The sequence below is a fragment of the Stomoxys calcitrans genome, chromosome 4 (assembly GCF_963082655.1).
Source record: "Stomoxys calcitrans chromosome 4, idStoCalc2.1, whole genome shotgun sequence".
NCBI lineage: Eukaryota > Metazoa > Arthropoda > Insecta > Diptera > Muscidae > Stomoxys > Stomoxys calcitrans.
Genome location: NC_081555.1, coordinates 93,450,916 through 93,473,202, shown reverse-complemented (window position 1 = coordinate 93,473,202; position 22,287 = coordinate 93,450,916). Strand labels below are relative to the sequence as shown.

Here is a 22,287-nt window from a genome sequence, read left to right as displayed (position 1 = left end):
GCGTGATTTCGATAGAAATCTGGAAGGGAGACTTTGTTCAGTACAAGGTAGACCGATTAATTTTGTCGTATCGAACAGGGTCTTACTATATTTTAAATTATTACAAATTAAATGGCCAAATTAGTATAACTCCATCTATGGTGGATGGTATCAAAAAGGATTATTGATTTTTTTGCCACACAAGTAACTTTAAATGCAAGTATATCCACAAAATATTGCCTAAAAGTATTTTGGAATATTATCGATGAATTGTTGATTTTACAGATTCAATTGGATTCATCTTAGCTCATAACTTTAAATGCAAATATCAAATTTCGTAGACAGACTCTAAGTTGACTGCAATAATAAAAGAAGTAAGGACATTAATGATGTATTTAAACAAAACTTAACAACTATCGTAAGGAAGTTACAACAAAAGCGTTAACACCTTTGGCCACCAAAATAAACGAAACTTAAATCACAATTTAATTGTCAACAATAAATGTAAATTTTAACGTACATTTATTAGAGGGACAGTCTGAAACAAAGTGACAAACGATGGACTTTTCCATTTGAGTCCGTTTATAGAACAAGGTAAGGACTAACCATGAACCATGGATCACCTTTGTCAAATTCTTTGCACGACATCTCTTTTTAAGCTATCAAAGGTTGATGGACAAAGGAAAAGAACTACGCCCTCTAGTGCCTTAAAAATTGCAATCAGGCGATAGGTTTATAAGGGAGCTATATCAGGTTTTAGACCGTTCAGGCCATACTTGCCACGTACATTGGAGGCCAACTGCTTGTTGAAAGCCCTCCTTGTCCCGATGATAAAATTGCTCAGTAGTAATTCATTACCCACTCCATAGAAAATGACGCAAAATCCGTACTTGGATACATGAAGAGTCCCTAAAAAAACCATGGTACGACCAAGAGTGTCGAAATGCTACTGAAGCCAAGAATGCGGCATACAGAGCGATCCTGCGATCAGTAGCAACACGCACGAGAGAGGAGAAACGTCTATTTCGCAAGTGCGAGCGAATTGAGGTGTATGAAGTCCGGAAATTCTACCAAAGAATCAAACATCAAACCGATGTCTTTGGTACAGGAATATCCTCCTGCAGAGACTTATACAGATAGTGTGCTGAGTATATGGAAAGAACATTCTACACAGCTGCTAGTGTCCGACGCTGGCGGCGAAAACGATACCCCAGAACCAATCCCTGATGATGGTATAGAATATTTACCTCACAATCAGAATGAAGTGCAAGTAGCTGTGACCCAGCTGAAGAACAACAAGGCAGCAATATCCGACGGATTACCCGCTGAACTATTTAAGACCGAAGGTTACGTCAGGAAATAAGTCCTGTTTGGGGGTGTTGGTACGGCCATTCAGATATTTCGCGCCAATGTGGATATTACAGTGGTGCTCTTGTCCCAAATACCTTTCATTGAAACCGTATAGTGCTATAGTCGGTAAATATGTCCGGTATGGAGATGTTTTGGAGAGCGAGGCGGATCCCCATATATCAGATTCGAGCTCTGGTCTCAAATACCTTTCATTGGAGTCCCATTTTTTCATTATTGTTTGGAGGTGCCGCGGCCCCCTAGATATTCCACCCATCTCCGAGATCTGGCGTTTTTGAAAATAGGGTAAGGGGAGGGTCCACCCATTAAAGTTTGGATGTTAGATCTACTTCACTTTCTTGGATTTCGTGGTGGATTGTAATAGCTAAACTCTTTGTCCCAAAAGTGGATATCAGATTCATACTTCACTCCCGAAAATCACATTGTAGCTACATATTCCCAAAGTCGGTATATATGTGTGGTTTAGGGGGAGATTATGAGGTGAGGCGTCCTGAAACACTTGGCCATGAAACAGATACATATTTGAGCCCCTTTTTGTCATAATCCACAAACATGTCCAGTTTGAGGGGTATGCCCATGAACATTCCACTAAGGAAAAGGGGCAAACTTTTCACATCTCAATGGGTGCAATTATAAGGGGCCTCCTTTTATAGCTGAGTCCGAACGGCGTGACATCTTAAAGATCCGCAAGTCCTCCTGTGTCCATCCCAATTTGAGGGTAAAAAGTGTACTCTACTACCAAAAACCTTTTATTTCTGTCCTATTCTATCCTGATCGGCCTTCATATATTCTTTCATATTATTCATATATTATTTTGAATTCCTTTTTTTTTGGTAGGATAGGGGGAGGGGGTTTGCCCACTGAAACGTCCTTTCAATTGAGTACAATATATTCTCAGTCATCCTACATGACAGTTAGGCGTTGCCTTTATTGGGAGGAGAGGGTCGGCTCCCCCGACGGTAAACGACAATTTATTTGAGTCTTTTGTTGTCGCGATCAACTGTCTTGCGGAACGAAAGGACGTGACCCAGATACTTTAATCCTTATACCAACATTAGATTCGAAATATACTGCCATAGACCTTTCTTTTAATTGAAATATTATCCCGATCGAACTACACGTCCTATTGAAGGGTATTTAGTGGGTGGGCCGGTCCTCGACTCTGTCTCAATTGTGCATGCCAGACTCGAAGTCAAGTCCAAAAGACCTTTCATTCGATATCCATTTTGTGACGTTGGACATTTATGCCCGATTTGGGGTTTTTTTTTGGATTGGGGAAGCCCCCTAGACACCTTGGACCAAATTCTTCAGCTTCCAAATATCTTTCGTTTGATATCCATATTGTCCCAATCGGTAAACATGTCCTGTTGAGGGGTTTTGGGGGGTGGGGTTTTTATATCAGCATTGGACTCTATCTTTAAATTTGATACACATATTTTTCTAATCGGTAAATTTATCCGGGTGGGCGGGTTTGGATGGTAGGGAGGGCCCTCAGACCGCACAAAATAATTTTTTTGTCTCAGATTTGTATTCTACTTTTAATAAACTTTTTTTTTGATACCCATATTATTCAAAGCGGTTAAAGTGTCTTGTTGGGTGGTGTTTTTGGGAGTGGGGTGCCCCCGACACTTAGGGTAACATTTTAATGCCAAGTTCGTACTCTACTCTCAAATAGCTTTCTTTTGATACCCATATTGCCCAAAGCGGTGAAAGTGTCCTCTTGGGGCTTCCAATTTCCTTACAAAAAGAGTCTCGTCCTCTCACGATCCAAATCACCCAAAATCACGCCGTCTTACCGACCGTTTCGCTGTTCCACAGTCACCCATGCTCCTAAATCGGGCTGCGTCGACCCGAAAGGCTTCGGGTTAACCAAGTTTATAGATGGCGGTCCTCTGGCCTTCACTGCCAAATCGTCTGCCATGTCATTCCCCCTTACTCAGTTATGACTCGGTACCCAAACGATGCGGTTTGTGTTATACTGAGAGAAAGTATTTATCTGCTTCTTACACTGTAAGACCATTCGAGACCTTACCCTCCAGGTTGTTATAGCCTATGCCCATTTTACTGTCCGTAAAGATGTTCACACTTGACGTCCTCGCGTTAGTACCACACCACTTCACGCATTCTGTGATCGCCCGGTTCTCCGCCTGCAGTACCGTATTATGGTCAGGCAGTCTAAAACAGATCTCAGTCCCTGGTTATTCAATGTAGATCCCCAGACTCACTCTGTCCCCTAGCTTTGATCCATTCATGTAACATGTTCTTCCAGATGGCAGTACTAGGGTTCCGTCAGTCCAAGACTGTGCCGCTGGCAGCAGTGCCTCACACTCGACCTCAAATATCGTCTCAGGTATGCGATCGGAAACCGCTTCCCTTCCTTCCAGGTTTCCTATAGTCGCCTCGATTTTACCGCGATGGTATGAGCGGTTCCCATCCTCAATCCATTCTCCCATCGCCTTAAGTCTCATAGCCGCAGTGACTGCCTCACACTTAATCTGTATGGCAATGGGCCGGATATCTAGAATAGTCTCCAGTGCCCTAGTGGGCGAACTCCTCATCGCTCCGTCTGTGCCAAGACAACATGTTCTCTAAACCTGTTGTATGGTCTTAACGTTGCACTTTTTCTTCATAGCAGTCCACCAAACTACTGAGGCATAAGTAAGTATTGGTCTAATCACGCTTCTGTAGAGCCAGTGAACTATCCTCATTGATCTGGTAAATGCGAATTGTTATACTACTTTAGGAAAATACCAAATTTATTGCTTGCCTATTCTGCACTATTGCTACACACAAATTACTCTCTATCCGAGAAAATCTTTTTGGAGTCTATACAATTTCCTCACAAAGATAACAATTTAAGTGTAAATATTTGTTATCCACTTGAGTCACATAGAAATTCGTTTTATTTTCTCTTACTACCACCTGTTTTATTGTCAATGCAATCGGCTTTAATTCAAAGAATGGCCATAGCGTAATAAATTCTTGACTTACCTCTTTTATGGCACCTCCTCAAATAACAGGAATAAGTTGCGAATTTCTGGAAACGAGGAGGAAGAAAGAATGGATAAAATAAAAATTAATGAAAAATAAACACTTAAATGTGCATAAGGACACTTAGAAAGTTAAACAATTGCCAGAGAAGATTTTAAGCCAAAGAGGTTAGCAAATAAAAGAAAGCCCATGACCATTACACGGTCTATCCCATAAGAAAGCAGGGCAATGGCAATTTATGGCGATAATAGCTGTATAAAAGGATGATGTAACAAATTTGTGAAGAGTTACATAAACCTGAATGTTTTGAAAGTAGTTTGTCCCCATTTGAACCCGTGTCCCCTCGAAATAAGTTTAAAACTAGCAAAAAAAAAAAACTTTTAGTGGCGTCTTTCAAAGACAGATATTCAAGAAATAGAAAAGGATGACCAGAATTGCGAAACATTATTTCTGGAAGCTTTTCTGCAAACAATGAGTAACATTTGTGGCCAATATGAAGAAGATTCTCACGATCATCCATGCCCAAGCTAGGACGTTAGTAGACAACATGGGCAGAGACAACGGAGGACATTTTTAAGTTTTTGAGTAAGACACATTTCTCACAGGATCCGAAGAGACACATATTGACTCCGGAATGTAGTACAATAAAGTGAGTACAGTAAAGTGTAGTACAGTAAAGTAAAGACAACAGAACCTAAAAGAATATTTCTGGTGTTACTGCAGAAGGAGGCGGACTAGCTGGCGCCCCATTGGGCGGATACATTCACATCGCATATACTGATAGAAACAAGGGCCTATTTCTGGCTAAAACATGGGCCGTTTCGTCATTCGCCTAGGTCGGATGGGTCACATTCAACAGCGCATGAAAAGGCTCACGGATATTGGGCACTAGGTAGACAAACTCGTTAGCTCGAAATGGGGCCTCATTCCTAGGATAATTCGCTAGCATTACGGGAGCATAATCAGACCAATATGTACTTACTTAGGCCTTAGTAGTATGGTAGGGGGCGACGGGGAAGAAGTGAAGCAAAAGGACATTACAAAGGATCCGAACCAGCTATGCAGAACGGCCGAAAGGGTCTTGCATATGGCATATGAATGGGCTAGACCCAGAGGTCTCAATGTTAACCCAGAGAAGACTGAAATGTGCCTGTTCAAGAGGAAGACGAAGGTGGACCAATTTAACTTACCTCGTTTCCTCAATAAGACGATTTCAATATTTGACAAGATCATATACTTAGGTGTGATCTTGGACAGGAAACTGAATTGGAAGTGTCACATTCCGGAGCGTACTGAGAAGGCTCACAGATGTTGGGCACTATTTAGACGGACCGTAGGCTCGAAATGGGGCCTGAAACTGAGGATAGGCCACTGGCTCTACAGAAGCATGATTAGACCAATACTAGCTAACGCCTCAGTAGTTTGGTGGACTGGTATGGAGAAAAAGTGCAACATAAGGACCATACAACAAGTTCAGAGAACATGTTGTCTTGGCATTGGCGGAGCGATGAGGACCACACCCACTAGAGCACTGGAGACTATTCTAGATATCCCACCCATTGACATACAGAATAAGTGTGAGGCAGCCACTGCGGCTATAAGACTTAAGGCGATGGGAGAATGGATTGAGGATGGGAGCTGCTGATACCATCGCGGTATAATCGAGGCGACCATAGGAAACCTGGAAGGAAGGGAAGAGGTTTCAGATCTGACATCTGAGACGACACTCGACTTCGAGTGCGAGGCACTGCTGCCAGCGGCACATTCTTGGATTGACGGAACTCTAGTGTTGCCATTTGGAAGATCATGTTACACGGATGGATGACAGAATGGGCTTGGGGTCTACATTGAGAACCCAGGGACATTAGATCTATTTTAGACTGCCTGACCAAAAGACAGTGCTGCAGGCGGAGATCCTGGCGATCACGGAATGGCTAAAGTGGTGTGGTGCTAACGCAAGGACGCCGCGTGTGAACATCTTTACCGACAGTAAAATTGTCATAATTGAAATAACAACCAGGATGGTTAGGTCATGAACATTCTTGATGTGTAAGATGGTGATAAACGCCTTCTCTGAGGATGGCAAAATCCGCATCGTTTGGGTGCCGGGGCATAACGGACATCCGGGCGATCTCGGAATGACTGAAGTCGTGTGGTTCTAACGCGAGGACGTCGCGTGTGAACATCTTTGCCGACAGTAAAATTGCCATAAGTTCAATAACAACCAGGATGGTAAGGTCACGAACAGTCTTGCAGGTCACGAACAGTCTTCTCTGAGGATGGCAAAATCCGCATCGTTTGGTTTCCGGGCCATAACGGAGTAAGGGGAAAGGAAAAGGCAGACGATTTGGCGGTGAAGGCCAGAGGACTGCCGTCAATAAACTTGGTTAACCCGAAACCCTTCGGGTCGACGCAGTCCAATTTAAAAGTGTGGGCGACGAATGCGATTGCAACCCTGAAGAGCAGCGAAACGGTCGGTAGGACCGTTCTAGAGCGAGAGAAGACGAGGCTACTACTGAGAGGAAGTAAGAAGGAGATCAGTATAGCTCTCGGTGTTATACGGGACACATAGTGATAGCATGTGAAGGGCATGCGGGGAAGATGATGAGATGTTGGAGCATTTCCTATATCATTGCCCGGCTTTCGCTTCTAATAGATATCGGCACTACCAGTCATGAACCAACTTGGGGGCGTTTCGTGAAAAACAATTAAAGATTTTGTAAGTAGCACGGAATTCCTAATTTTGATTTTCTTTTTCATGGATACTTTTTTAGTATTTAGAGCGCAAACAAGCCGATTACTGGCTTAGGTGTGTGTCCATAGTGGCATGGGGCAAATTAAAGTCCGCACCCTCTTTTCAACCTAACCTAACAACAAACTAAGAGAACACGTTGCCTTGGCATAGGTGGGCCTTGATAACCAATCACTATAAAGCAACCACTGCGGCTATGAGACTTAAAGCTATGGGAGTATGGATAGAGGATAAGAACAGGTCATGACATCGAAATCCTGGATAGATTGGAAGAGTTTGCAAATATTTCAGATGACACCTAAGGTCGATGCCAGCACCACAGTCTTGGATTGATGGAACCTTTGCAATGTCATTTGGAAGTTCATGCTATATGAATGAGGTCCTGGGGGACTACATTGAGGACCCACATCCGAGATATGTTTTTAATCGCCTTAGTCACTGTTACTTTACGCCATGATGTCGATTGTGAACATCAGTTAGATAACCATTAGGGCTATAACAAGCGGGACGGCGAAGTTTCTAACGGTCTTAGAGTGTTATTAAATGATTAACGCCTTCTCTTAGGATGGCACAATACGCATCGTTTGGGTGCCGTGTCTTAGCGCATTAAGGGGAAATGAAAAGGAAGACAATTTGACCGTGAATGCCAAAGGACTGTCATCAGTAAAGTTAGTGAATCCGGAACCTTTCGGAATGACTCAATCCTAGTTAAGGGCGTGGGTGAAACGGTCCTTAGAACGACGAAATCTTCTATAGGTGGGATTCGGATAGTGAGAAGAAGAATCTCTTAGTATGGCTTCTGGTATGCGGCAAGTGTCAGCATGGGTAGGGCTTGTGGAGAACATGATGAGATGTTGGATAATTTTTTATGCTTATGCCGGGCTTTCGTGGCTACGAAACCTGACTTGCATCAATTTTGGGACATATAATAGCGAATGATTAGAAATTTTGAGAGCAGCACGGAATTCCTAACAGAATTAACCTTGTCGAATATCGAAATCTTTGTGTCAAAGAAATATGGTGCCTCAAATTGGACAAAGCTGCCACATAGACCGATATCTCTATTTAAGATTTTGGAACCATAAAAGGCGCATTTACTGTCCGATTTCGCTGAAATTCGGTACATACAGTTCTGTTAGGGTCCTCGTCATTTCTATTTAAGTTTGCCGGTATCGGTTCAGATTTAAATATAGCTGTCATATAGACCGATATCTCGATTAGAAGTCTTGGTCCCATAAAAGCGCTTTTATTGTCCAATTTCGCAAAAATTTGTGACATTGCGTTCAGTTAGGGCCCTCGTCATCTCTGTTCAAGTTGGTCCAGACCGATCCAGATTTGGATATAGCTGCCATATAGACCTATCTCTCGATTTGAGGTCCTGGGCCCATAACAAGCGTATTTATTGCCCGATTTCGCTGAAATTTGGGATAGCGAGTTGTGTTAGGTCCATTGAAATCCTCGGGACGCTATGAAAATAGCGGCCATATGAGACGCCAGTTAGTCCGCCTCCTTTTGTAGTAACGCCGGAAATATTCCATCAGGTCCGGATGACTTAAATGGTTTGAAGCCCCTCCAGGCTTCCTTGACCATAAATTCCGTTATGATAAACCTTCGATCAACCTCATTATTCCAAGATTCCGGTGTCTCCGTGAGTGCTGTCGTATCCCGCGCAAAAAGCGTTTTCATGAAAAGACTCATCATGTCGTCCGTTGTTTCTGCTCCCACTCCCATGTCATCTACTAATGTTTCAGTTTGTAAATGAGTTTTTGAGAGAAACTTTTCCATCTTGGCGGCGTCATTAACGTTATCTAACTGGTCGCTGAAAAGCTTCTAGGAGGCACGTTTTCCGCTTTGGTTAATTGAGCCGTGTATGATACACATTCCGATGTATTTCCTTTTTTTACGACGTGCTCTATTAAAAAGTCTGCGAAGCTCTTTCCCAATTATGCGAATCTCCCCGGTCATCCATGGTTTTTCTTGGGCTGATTTCCTTTCCCGAAGAGGACAACTATCTCCGAAAGACTCCACTTGTGCAGTCGTAATCCTGTCGACATTACCGTCAGTGGCTTGGACAATCTAAATTATCTTGCCCAAGTCTTTTTCTGTGTAGTATTACGAATTTTGTCCATTCGCTGCTGACCGTACTGTTCTAAACCCAATGTAGCGATGACCAGAGAAAGAGTTTTCCATGGAGACCGTTCAATCCTGAACCTCATCGATTAGATTTTCCGAACATATTGTCACATCGAAAACCTCCTCCCTAATCCTATTAACAAAGGTAGCGGTGTTACCAATATTAAGTGTTATAAGGTCGTTAGTATTCAAAACCGCTGCCAAGGCTTATTATTAGTCTTGGTACTACCCCATGAAATGTGGTGGGAGTTCGCATCGCACCCTATTAGTACCTCGTTTCCTGTCTGTTCCTGGTTCCATGGTCAGCTGCATTGAGACTCCTGTCGCTGCGCTGCCTGATGTTTCAATATTAGGATCTTTGCCTATCTTAAAGCCGGTGATGGATCCGTCGTCGGGTCCCTGTTCATTAGGCTGTGTTGGGTCTCTCGCCCCAGCATTGCCTGTTGTTCTAGTATTGGGAACTTTGTTTATCCTAGTCTTCCCAATATTAAGAGAGAAGGTGATTGTCTCACCTTGAGTCACCTGACACTGCACGGCCTGATGTCTAAAAATGAGCATTTTTGCCTATCCTAGTTTTCTCAATTTTGAGAAAGACTGCTTTGCTCGCGTAGTGTGCCCCATGCCTTTAGTCTTAGCCAAACTTCTCAGGGACACTTGATCAATGCCAACCACAAGGAGAGTTCCTTCCTCCAATTCCTCCCTGTGGAAGTCCTTCCATTTCTCTGCGACCAAACCTTGGTTTTGCCTGTTTAAGACTTCCATCATGTGTTCCGTCGCGATTTCGCTGCCCACATTCTTGATGAAGACCGTAGCATTTGTGAGCTGTGGTATGTACATCTTTCTCACAAGGTCGAGCTTTGCGCGCCAGGGAGTGAGCATACTTCCAACGAGCTTTTTGATGGTATCAATACATTCCGCTGACTCAAAGCGCAGCGTTAAGATGTCCCCTCTACACTCACAGCTCATAATTCGTATGGGTGGATCTTCTACAGAGTGCAATACATGTTCGATATCCCGATCGTTTACCAAATGCCTCACATGGGACCGACGATCTGATGGAATCCTACCGGATGCACAGCCGATATCGATGCCTGCATGAGTAATCTCATCTCTGTTGTTCTTCCTTCCTTTCTCAGCGAACATCTTCCCTGCCTATGATAGTTGTGGGATCCTTTTGGAAGTCACAGTCCTTCATGAAAACTCAGGTACCTTGGTCCCTCCACAGGACACTGTCTAGTGCCTTCATTGCGGGGAGGCTGGCTTGGTCTTCCCAGAGTACTTAAAAGCGGGGAGCTCTTTTTCTTCTTCAGCGTCTTGGCAGTGTTATGCTCTTCGAGAGATCTGACTCTCTTTTCGGCTTCCGTTGTTCAATTCAAGTTGTTTAGTCCATAGAACGGCAATTATTTTCTGATTTGTTTTCTTCATCTTCGTTCATGTCTCTCTCATTGTCAACATATTCTTAACTAAAGCTAAAGCAGCAACATTGCATTTTTCAAATCATTCACATTGATGTACAAGCAAGCCTATCTATCTGCTTACTAACTGCCTGTATTTGCTTTTGTTCTTCAAAATTCAACATTGTATTCCTTTGTCCAAGATCATCAACTATATTTTTTTAATAAAGAATTATATTATTATCTTTGAAAAACTTTATAAAAACAGTTTTTAAAAATTGTATACTATGACCATTCCCTTTCCTCTGAAACTAAGCCTTGGTTGTTTTTCATTGACACCCATTGCCAAAGAATTGTTGCATGATATGACAAAACTCTTGAAAACATAACAAAATGGAGAATTTATCCTGACAAGCCATCTAAACCATTTAAAACCCTAATCTTATTATCTTCAAATAAGATTTAAGATTCTTAAACTAAGCAATTTCTTTAGGCACTTTATGACCACAACTGACTGAATAGGAAACAAGTTTTGCTCTAACAAAAAGCAAAGTCCTATGACGAAAAAAAAAGAATTCGCTCCCTTTTCAGGTTTTATATGTATTACAAATTCCAGTTCTTTTGAAAACAAACTTCACAAATCTACACACAAAGGAGCAGGGTATGAATAGATGGACACAAAATATGGGAAAAACAGGATGGCCACAAAATATGTGAGTGAGGACAACAAATGATGATGATGATGATGAGTGAGGTGCTATGTGAAGTTTTACAAGTACAAGTTGAATGAAGAGCCTAAAGCTAAAATGGCTAGAAACCAGAGTTAAATTTACCGAAAAGTTTTCACAAAAGGAGAGAAAATGCTAAAATGTACATAAAAACAGAGCAAAGGGGGGTTTTGGAATGAAAACTAAATACGATATGGTAAAGAAAGGTCGGTCTTGAGAGGTATATGAATGCAATGTGCTTAGAGTTTTAAAGAACGAGAAATGGGTAAGGCAGGAGACAGGTGAACAATACTCATCATATGACAAACCCCCTTGCGTTTCTAGAAGTTTAAGATTAACTATCAACAAAATAGCAATTCAGCGGGTTTTCTGATAATGCATATATGGTCCATTAATGACCCTCAGGGCATGGATGTCGAGAGCTTTCATACAACCCCAAGTTCCAAATTTCCTTGAAACGGGACAAAAGGCCTTAAGTCGGGTGATCGGAGTCTATCACAGACTTCTTAGTATTGCAGTATCAATAGCAAGCCAAAATTTCAAAACAGGTATTCCATCCATTCCCGCTCCACTGCGCCTTCTTTAACTCTCTAATAATTCGCCTCCACCCGTTATCTAAAATTTATATAGCCTATGTTTCTTTCCAGACAAACGTACTCAATCTATGACAATTGTAAGAAAATCGGTTCAGCCAAGTATCATATAGTCATAATGGGTCTAATGTCTGTATTATATAATGTATGCCAGATTCGAAATCTACTCCCGATTACCTTTTATTTGAGCCCCATATTGAAATAAACGTCCAATATGTCTGTTAGGGGAGTTTTGGGGTTAGGACGGCCCGATGGGTACTTAGGCTTAAATTTTTCATTTGATACCTACATTTGACCAACCTACACAATATGCGGAAATTTCGAGAAAATCGGTTCTACCGTTTTTCAGTCTATACGGAACAAACAAACCGAGTCCCATATATCCGTGATTGGCTAATGTGCCCATTTTTGGCGTTTTTGTGAGGGTGGGGTGACCCCCTATACTTCGACATGAATTTGTATGCCAGATTCGTTAATACTCCTGCATACTTATCATTTGATACCCATATGGTCTTTATCGGTGCACTTTTGATTTTGGGTGGTGTTTTTGGGGTAACGGTGGGGGGTCCGCCCCCTTTCCGATATCAAAAAATTATATAGCCTATGTTTCTTTCCAGACTAACCTACATAATCTGCGAAAATTTCAAGGTGATCGGTTCAGCCGTTTTGAGTCTATACTGAACAAACCGACAAACAAACAAACACAAATTGAATTTTATGTATAATCGGTTCCTGGTGGTAATGTTCTCATTAATGGGAGGGATGGCACCTCAGACATTTCGACACAAATATGGATATGAAATTCGTGCTGCACTTCCAAATCCCTTTGATTTGAGACCCATATTGCCATGGCCGGTAAATATGAACCGTTTGGAGACTGTTTTGGGGCTGGGCACTTTGCACTGAAAATAGATATCAAATTGGTTCTTTATTTCCAACGGAAATGAAGTTCAGTTTAGGGGGTGCTTTAGGGCGTACCCCAAAACACTTGGCTCTAAAATTAGATATCAAACTTGTTTTCTACTCTCAAATACCTTTCATTTGAGTCCCATATTGTCATAATGGGTCAAATAACCCATTTGAGGTACCGTTAGGAGGAAAAGCGCCACCTAGACTTGAACGCAAATTTTAATGTCATATTTGTAATCTACTCCCTAATACCTTTCATTTGAGTCCCATAAAGCCATGGTCGGCCAATATGCCCATTTGAAGTCCCATTACTTGGACCTAATGTTTTATGCCATATTTGTAATCTACCGCCTAATACCTTTCATTTGAGTCCCATATTGACATGGACTTCGAATAAATCTGTTTTGAGGAGTTTAGGGGTTGTGGGAGGAGGGGCCCCGCTGGGTACTTGGACCCAAATTTTAATACCATATTCGTTTTCTGGTCTCCAATACCTTTCATTTGATACCCTTATTGTGCCCATCGGATCACTTTGGGATATGGGTGGCGTTTTTGCGGTAAAGGGGAGGGTCCGACTCCACCCTATATCTAAAAATTATATAGCCTATGTTTCCATCCAGACAAACGTACACAATCTATGAACATTTTAAGAAAATCGGTTCCACCAAGTTTCATATAGTCATAATGGCGTTTTTGAGGGGTGCCATGACCCCCTATACTTCGATCTGATTTTGTATGCCAGATTCGAAATCTACTACCGGATATCTTTCATTTGAGCCCCATATTGAAATGAACGTCCAATATGTCTATTTGGAGGATATTTGGGGTTGGGGCGGTCCGATGCCAGATTCGAAATCTACTCCCGAATACCTTTCATCTGAGCCCCACATTGAATCGAACGTCCAATATGTCTTTTTGGGGGATATTTGGGGTTGGGGCGGCCCGATAGGTACTTAGATTCAAATTTTAATACCATATTCGTATTCTACTCTTCAATACCTTTCACTTGATACCTATATTGTCCCGATCGGTGCATTTTTTGATTTTCGGTTGTGTTTTTGGTATAAGGGGGAGAGTCCGTCCCCCTTCCGATACCGAAAAATTATATAGCCTATGTTTCCTTCCAGACCAACCTACACAATATGCGAACATTTCGAGAAAATCGGTTCTGCCGTTTTTCAGTCTATACGGAAAAAACAAACTGAGTCCCATATATCCGTGATTGGCTAATGTGCCTATTTATGGCGTTTTAGTGGGGGCGGGGTGACCCCCTATACTTTGACATGAGTTTGTATGCCAGATTCGTTATCTACTACCGCATACTTTCCATTTGATACTCAAACATGCAAACTTTGCCCATGAACATCACACTAAGGAACAGGGGCAGGACTTCTCTCATATCAATGAGTGCAGTCCGATTCAAGTTTAAGCTCAATGATAAGGGGCCTCCTTTTTATAGCCGAGTCCGAACGGCGCGCCGCAGTGCGACACCTCTTTGGAGAGAAGTTTTACATGGCATAGTACCTCAGAAATGTTGTCAGCATTAGGAGGGGAAAACCACCGCTGAAAATGTTTTTCTGTTGGTCTCGACGGAATTTGGAGAGAAGTTTTACATGGCATAGTACCTCACAAATGTTGCCAGCAATAGGAGGGGAAAACCACCGCTGAAAATTTTTTTCTGATGGTCTCGCCGGGATTCGAACCCAGGTGTTCAGCGTCATAGGCGGGCATGCTAACCTCTGCGCTACGGTGGTCTCCATTTCTTTATTCATTTGATACCCATATTGTCCTTATCGGTCCACTTTTGATTTTGGGTGGTGTTTTTGGGGTAACGGTGGAGGGCCCTCCCCCTTCCGTTATCATCTAATTATAAAGTCTATTCCTACTTCCTGACCATATTCTTAATCTACTCCTTTACCTTTCATTTGAGTACCATATTGTCATGATCGTCAAATAAACCTATTTTAGGGGGTTTTGGGGCTGGGGTGGCGGTACTTGGACCCAACTTTTATTATGAAATTCATACTCTACTCTTGAATACCTTTCATTTGAATTCCATATTGTCCCGATCGGTCCACTTTTATTTTTGGGTGGTACATTTGCAGTAAGGGGGAGGGTCCGCCCCCCTCCCGATATCAAAAAATTATAAAGCCTATGTTTCCTTCCAGACCAAGCTACGCAATCTGTGAAAATTTCAATGTAGTTAGTTCAGCAGTGTTTGAGCCTATACGGAACAAACAAACAAACACAATTTGAATTTTATAAATAAGATATAGAATTATGGAAATGTTAGAGATTTTTAGCTTTCAACGTAACAAACTGTTCGACTACTCTATTATTTTAAACACATCTTAATATTGAGGCCAAAACCAGGCAACTGCATAACTGTTATTCTCGCTAACAATAAAAATTAATGGCCAAAATGCATATCTTTGCACAAGATTAAATTTTCCATTTGTCATCTCTTAAAGCCCTGACCCTTTTGCATATAAATTGAGTGCTGCTGCTGCTGCCTTAACAATGCCAAATATTTACCATACAAACGAAAGTTGAATGTACATATGTACAATATGTATGAGCTTGTGTATGTAGTAGTATTGTATGCGACTGAGGCAAGCACACTCAAACCACAAGCTTGTTAAATTTTATAGTAGGGGTCATAAGAGCTTTTTTTTTTAGTTCTAGACGTGCGTTTTTTGTTCATTTCATGTTGGTAACCTAAAACAAAGATCCTAAACGGGAAATTCCATTGTCAATAGCACATTCAGTGAAAGTATTTCCCCTTAGCATAGAAACAATGAAAGTGTAAAGAATAAGCGCAGAATGGCCCAATTTAAAATGCTGTTGTTGTTTTTTTTTGGACTCTACATGAATTTTTTAACTGTATTAAATTCATACGGAGAGGCAGCAAGTGAAAGTAATCTTTAAAATTTACGAGAAAATAAAACTTCTATGAAATTTGTACTCTATTGCTTTAGAGAAGAAACAAGTAAAGGGAGATTTTTTAGTTATTATGTTTTTGACAACACTGGACTGGATCATATGGAAAGACGTGAGTGTGAGCGAATTGAGATGTACAGGAGTCAGAATTAAGTCCGGAAACTCTACCAAAGAATTTAACACCAAACCGATGGCTTTGGTGCAGGCACTTCGTCCTGCAGAGACAAAGAAGGAAATCTGGTAACTGACACAGATAACATGCTGAAGATATGAAAAGAACATTTTACCCAACTGCTAGTGTCCGACGTTGGCGGCGAAGAGGATACCTAAGAACCAATCCCTGATGATGGTATATAATGTTTACCTCCTAGTCAGAATGAGGTCCAAGCAGCAGTGGCCCGACTAAAGAACAACAAGGCAGCAGGAGCCGACGAGGTACCCGCTGATCTATTTAAGACCGGAGGCGACATGCTGATAAGGCGTATGCATCAGCTTATCTGCGCAATCTGGCTAGAAGAACGCATACCCGATGATTGGAACCTCAGCATACTATGTCCCGTACGCAAGAAAGGAGACAAGACGGAATGTGCCAACTACAGAGTAATAATTCTCCTCCCCATCGCTCTCGAGCGTACTGTGTGAAAGATTAAAACCTAAAGTCAATGAGATAATTGGGCCATATCAATGCGGCTTTAGACCTTGAAAATACACCCTGGACCAGATATTCACACTGCGCCAAATTCTGGAAAGACGCAAGAAGAACAAATCAATACCTACCATCTCTTTGTTGAGTACAAAACCGCTATCGATACTCCTTTGCGTTCAAAGGTATTTCAAGCCATGTCTGAGTTTGGTGACCCTGCAAAATTAATAAAACTCTGTAGGATGACACTTGCTGATACGCGTTGCTCAGTAAGAATAGGAAAGAATCTCTCCGAACCATTTAATACCAAACGAGGTTTCAGACAAGGAGACAGCCTATCGTGTGATCTCTTTAATATCCTGCTGGAGAAGATTATAGGAGATGCAGATGTGAATAGATATGGCACACTAATCACAAGAGAACACATCCTACATGCCAATGCCGACGACATCGACATCATAGGTCGGTTGTTGTAGCAGTGTGTCGTACACTGAGGCGGCAGCCCTTGCCGATGAAGGACGTCATCGGGTCAATCCGGTACGTACAACCGACTGCAATGGGATTGATCATAGGTCGGTCACCGGAAGCAGTAACTGCAGCCTTTGAAAGAATCGAGAGAGAGTCAGTGGAAATGGGTCTGGCAGTAAATGGAGATAAGACGAAATGGATGGTTTCAACTCCCAAAACGCCTTGTACAACCGAGCGGTTAGAGATAATGAAGAAAGTTGGGAACCTCAATCTTGAGATTATCAACCTCGGCACCGCCGTAACCGAAACGAGTGACACCAGTTTTGAGATTAAGCGAAGAATAATACTGGCAAACAGACGCCACTTTGGACTAAGTAAGCAGTTTAGAAACAAGGCCACCTCTCGACAGACGAAGATTACACTATACAAGACTCTGATACTACCCGTGCTGTTATATGGTTCTGAAGTATGGGTACTTGTGAAAGCAGATGAGGCAGTGCTTGGAGTATTTGATAGAAAGATTTTTTCGTAAAATATATGGACCAGTTTGCGTTAATGGAGAATATAGCCGACATATGAACCACGAGCTGTATGACGACGATAGCATAGTTTCACGCAACAAAATACAACGGCTGCGTTGGATAGGTCATGTTGTCAGAATGGATGAAGAAACTCCAGCAAAGAAGTCTTTTGAAGGCAAACACGGTGGTACATGTAAACCGGGAAGACCAAAAGCCCGATGGAAAGAGCAAGTGGTGGGAGACACCTCGAAACTTGGTGTCAGAGTTTTTAGATGAGCGCAGAAGATCGAGGCGCTTGGAACGCTATTCTACGTTCGGCTAGTGGAACAAATATCCTGTCATAGCTAATTAAAGTAAAGTAAGAGGTTTAAACAGCTCACGCACGTTTCGTCAAATATCTTCAGTTCGGTCTATAGTTTTACCATGAATAGTCTTACAAAGGAACAACGCTTGCAAATAATTGAAGTTTGTTATCAATATGCGTGCTCTGATAAAAAAGTTCATAGCTCGCTTCTTCTTCTTCAGCGACGAAGCTCATTTTTGGCTCAATGAGTACGTAAACAAGCAGAATTGAAAATTTCGGAAAGAAGATAAGCCAGAAGCATTGCAAGAGCTACCATTGCATCTAGAAAAAGTCACAGTTTGGTTAGGTTTATGGGTTGGTGACATCATTGGACCGTACTTCTTCAAAAATTATGCGAAATGCAACGTAACTGTAAATAGTGAGCGCAACTGTGAGATGATATCCAACATTTTTTCCTCAAAATGCAAGAGCTTGACTTGGATGACATGTGGTTTCAACAAAATGGTGCCACATGCCACACAGCACCCGAATTATTGAGAGGCGAATTCGGTAAACATTTTATTTCACGTTCAGGACCGATCAATAGGCCGTCTAGATCGTGCGATTAAGCGCCTTTAAAATACTTTTGGTGGGGCTGTGTTATGTCTATTCAGACAAAATCGCTTTAATTGACGCATTGGCAGACAACATGGCAGCATTTATTGGTGAGATACCGGCTGAAATGTTGGAAAGAGAATGCCAAAATTGGACTAAGCGGATGGACCATTTAGGGTGCAGTTACGGTCAACATTTGCATGATAGTCTCTTCCCGTTTGTCGAAATCACGATAGAGGTCGAAGGCGTAAAGCTTGAAATTTTACACAGTCGCTTAGTATCAATGTAGGTCGTTGGGGATTGCAAATAGGCCAGATTCCAGATATCACACAAACCGATCTCCCGATTTGAATCCTTGAGCTGCACTTTTACTCCGATTTGGCTGAAATTTTGCATTTGGTGAACCGTTATGATTTCCAACAACTGTGTTAAATACGGTTCAAATCGGTCTACAACCTGATATAGCTCTCATATAAACCGATCTCCCGATTTGACTTCTTGAGCCCCTGGAATCCGCAATTTTTTCCGATTTGGCTGAAGTTGAGCATGTAGTGTTTTGTTATGACTTTCAACAAATGTGCCAAGTACGGTCCGAGTCGGTCATTAATCTGATGTATCTCCCATATAAACCGATCTCCCGATTTGACTTCTTGAGCCCTTACATGCCGCAATTTTTGTCCGATTTGGTTGAAATTGATCATGTAGTGTTTTGTTATGACTTTCAACATATGTGCTAAGTTTGGTCCAAATCAGTCTATAACCTGATCTCCCATCTGCCGATTTGACTTATTGAGCCCTTACAAACCGCAATTTTTGTCTGATTTGGCTAAAGTGTTTTCTTATAACTTCCAATCTCTGTGCTAAGTACGGTCCAAATCGCTCTATAACCTGATGTAGCTCCCATATAAACCGATCTCCCGATTTAACTTCTTGAACCTCTGGAGACGCAGTTTTTGTCCAATTTGGCTGAAATTTCGCGTGTAATGTTCTATTATGACTTCCATTAACTCTGCCAAGTACCGTTCAAATTGGTCTATAACCTGATATAGCTCCGATTTGCCGATTTGACTTCTTGAGCCTTTACAAGCCGCAATTTTTGTCCAATTTGGCTGAAATTTGAATGTAGTGTTTTGTTCCAACCTCTGCGCTAAGTACGGTCCAAATCGGTCTATAACCTGATGCAGCTCCTATATAAACCGATCTCCCGATTTGACTTCTTGAGCCTCTAGAGCGGTAGTTTTTGTCCAATTTGGCTGCATGTAGTGTTTTATTGTGACTTCCAACAGCTGTGCCCAATGCGGTACAAATTGGTATATAACCTGATATAGCTCCCATATAAACCGATCTCCCGATTTGATTTCTTGAGCCTCTAGAGGGCTGAAATTTTTTACTATGACGTCCTCTACGACATTTAATGTATGTACCAAATATGGTTTGAATTGGTCTTAAACATGAGCCTCCAGAGAGCATAATTCTTATCCGATTTAGCTGAAATTTGCACAGTGTTTTCTTCTAATATACTTGCCAAATATGGTCTAAATCGGTTCATAATTTGATATATCTCTTATGCATAACGATATCCACATTATACTTCTGCAGTCCCTCTGGGGCCCAATACTTATCCATATATACTATTGTCTTTAACATCCAAGCGATGTATGGCCCGAATTGGTTTATAAACCGACAATGCTCCAATAGCATAGCAATTCTTATCCATTATCTTTTGTTTGCCTATAAAGAGATACCGGACAAAGAACTTTACAAATGCGATCCCTGGTGAGGGTATATAAGATATTTTTGTCTAATTTAGCAGAAATTTGGTACGTAAAGTATGATGGCTGTGGGAGCTATACCCTAATCTGTCGTAGTCAAATTCAGACCATAAATGAATTGCAAGTTGAAGACCATAGTAGAAGTCATTGGGTAATATTTCTGTCCATTCGGATAAGAATTGCGCTTTGTAGGTGCTCAAGAAGCACCAATCGGGCGATCGGTTTATATGGGAACTGTATCAGGCTATAGATCGCATCAGACCATATTAGACACCTATGTTGAAGGTTTATGGAAGAAGCCGTTTTGCAAAATGTCATCCAAATCGGATAAGAATTGCGGCCTCTGAAGGCTTAAGAAGTCAAGATCCCAATACGGGTTATATGGCAGCTATATCAGGTTATATACCGATTTGAACCATACGTAGCACAGTTTTTGGAAGTCGCAACAAAACACTTCATGCACAATTTTCGCCCAATCGGATAAAAATTTCACTCTATAGTGGCTCAAGAAGTCAAAATCCAATATCGGTTTACATGAACCGATACAATCCCAACCGATCTACGCTAATAAGAAGTATTTGTGCCAAATTTCAATCGTCTAGCTGTACTCATTCAAAAGTTAGCGTACTTTCGATAGACGGACGGAGATGGCTAGATCGACTTAAAATGTCATGACGATCAAGAATAAATATACTTTATGGAGTCTTAGACGAATATTTCTAGGTGTTACAAACCGAATGACTATATTAGTATACCCCCAGCCTATGAACATCTACACCGCATACCTTTGGCTTTGTTTACACTACAAAACTAAACGCGAATAAAGCTGGTGGAGAAAGAGATAGAGACCCCAAACTAAAAAAATGGCAAAGTGCCGTTATTGCAGACAAATTGTCATTGTCTGCCCTTCCCCCATCCCAATACTCACTTTCATGGCTGTTAAAATAAAATAAGGTGAAATACAATGTTAACTTCACATAATGCGAGAGCAATAGTGGGAGAGAGAGAGAGAGAGAGTAAAACAAATGCCATTCGCCAATAATAAAGAGCCAATTTTGAATGCTAGAAATAAAGAATGTAAAAGTTTCTTATAATACTTACCTGACACAATATGAAGGGGAAAATATGCAGAATGCCGGTGCAGCAAATATAAGTGCACTTTCTTGGTTGGCTACGTTTTATTGCAGTAATCAACGATACATTACGAAAAAAGGCACCAAAAGTTAAAACATTAAATCGGAGATAAGCGCGAACTAAATTAAAGATTTAACACCAATTTTCCTATGTTTGAAGTTTCGAAAAAAATCTTTTATTTGATTGAAAATCGCACACTCACTAATATTACGCCACATAAAACACGAGGGGAGACATCGAACACCAGGTAAAACATACATATCTCCTGACGTACATAGGGGATAACTGTTTTTTATAATTCACTGTTCACTATCACCTTTAATTGTCCACTTTAAATCATTAAATAGTTCTTATATATATTTATTTATTCCTTTCATTAGCAAATTAATGTGTAAATGGTAAAAGTTTTTCCACAGTTCCCTTTGTTCCTTTGTTCTTTAACGGCACTTCACAAACCGGCTTATTTACACTTATCTTTGTGCTTTTTAAAATGTTCTTAATGAAATACTAATAAAAGTTTACATTTTCCTCAATGTCTGTTCATAATGCAATGTCCTAATACGTTCACTTCACTTTACCGTTAATCAATTACGTACTACGTATTAACACTAAAACAAAAACACCGCGTCTATGAAAGACTTCCACGCACTGTGAATAATGGAATTCAACTAAACAGACGGCTTCTTGGCTCCGCTTGACAAACTCTTCAACTCTGTTGACGGCAGAAGTAAAACACACACACACACAACTAAACAGACGGCTTCTTGACTCAGCTTGACAAACTCTCTGTTGGCGGCAGAATTAAAACACACACACACATATACATACAGCGCCCACAATGCAGTCAAAGGGGCTATGCTAACAATACCAACAATAATCCCCTAACTTTTTTGTTGGTATAGCGAACATTCTATTTTATGCTCTTAGTGTTTTTGGGCATTGTTGTACAGTAATTGCAGTGGAAATGTTAGGAAGTTAACAGAGGTTTTTGTTTTTTTCTTTGCAAAAGACGGGAGAAGGGGAGGGTAGGATTTGCTTTTGCCAATGAACTCCTTTTTGATTTA

General features: G+C 41.3%; 1 long non-coding RNA gene across 1 annotated transcript; it reads right to left on the bottom strand.

Annotated features, from left to right (window-relative positions):
• Positions 1 to 258: 258 nt before the first annotated feature.
• On the bottom strand, positions 259 to 21,874 carry LOC131997120 (uncharacterized). The gene is made up of 3 exons (XR_009398069.1): positions 21,191 to 21,874; positions 4,339 to 4,384; positions 259 to 336 (listed from the first exon to the last, which is right to left on the bottom strand). It is a non-coding gene; the product is annotated as an uncharacterized LOC131997120 (long non-coding RNA).
• Between the last annotated feature and the right edge of the window lie 413 nt (positions 21,875 to 22,287).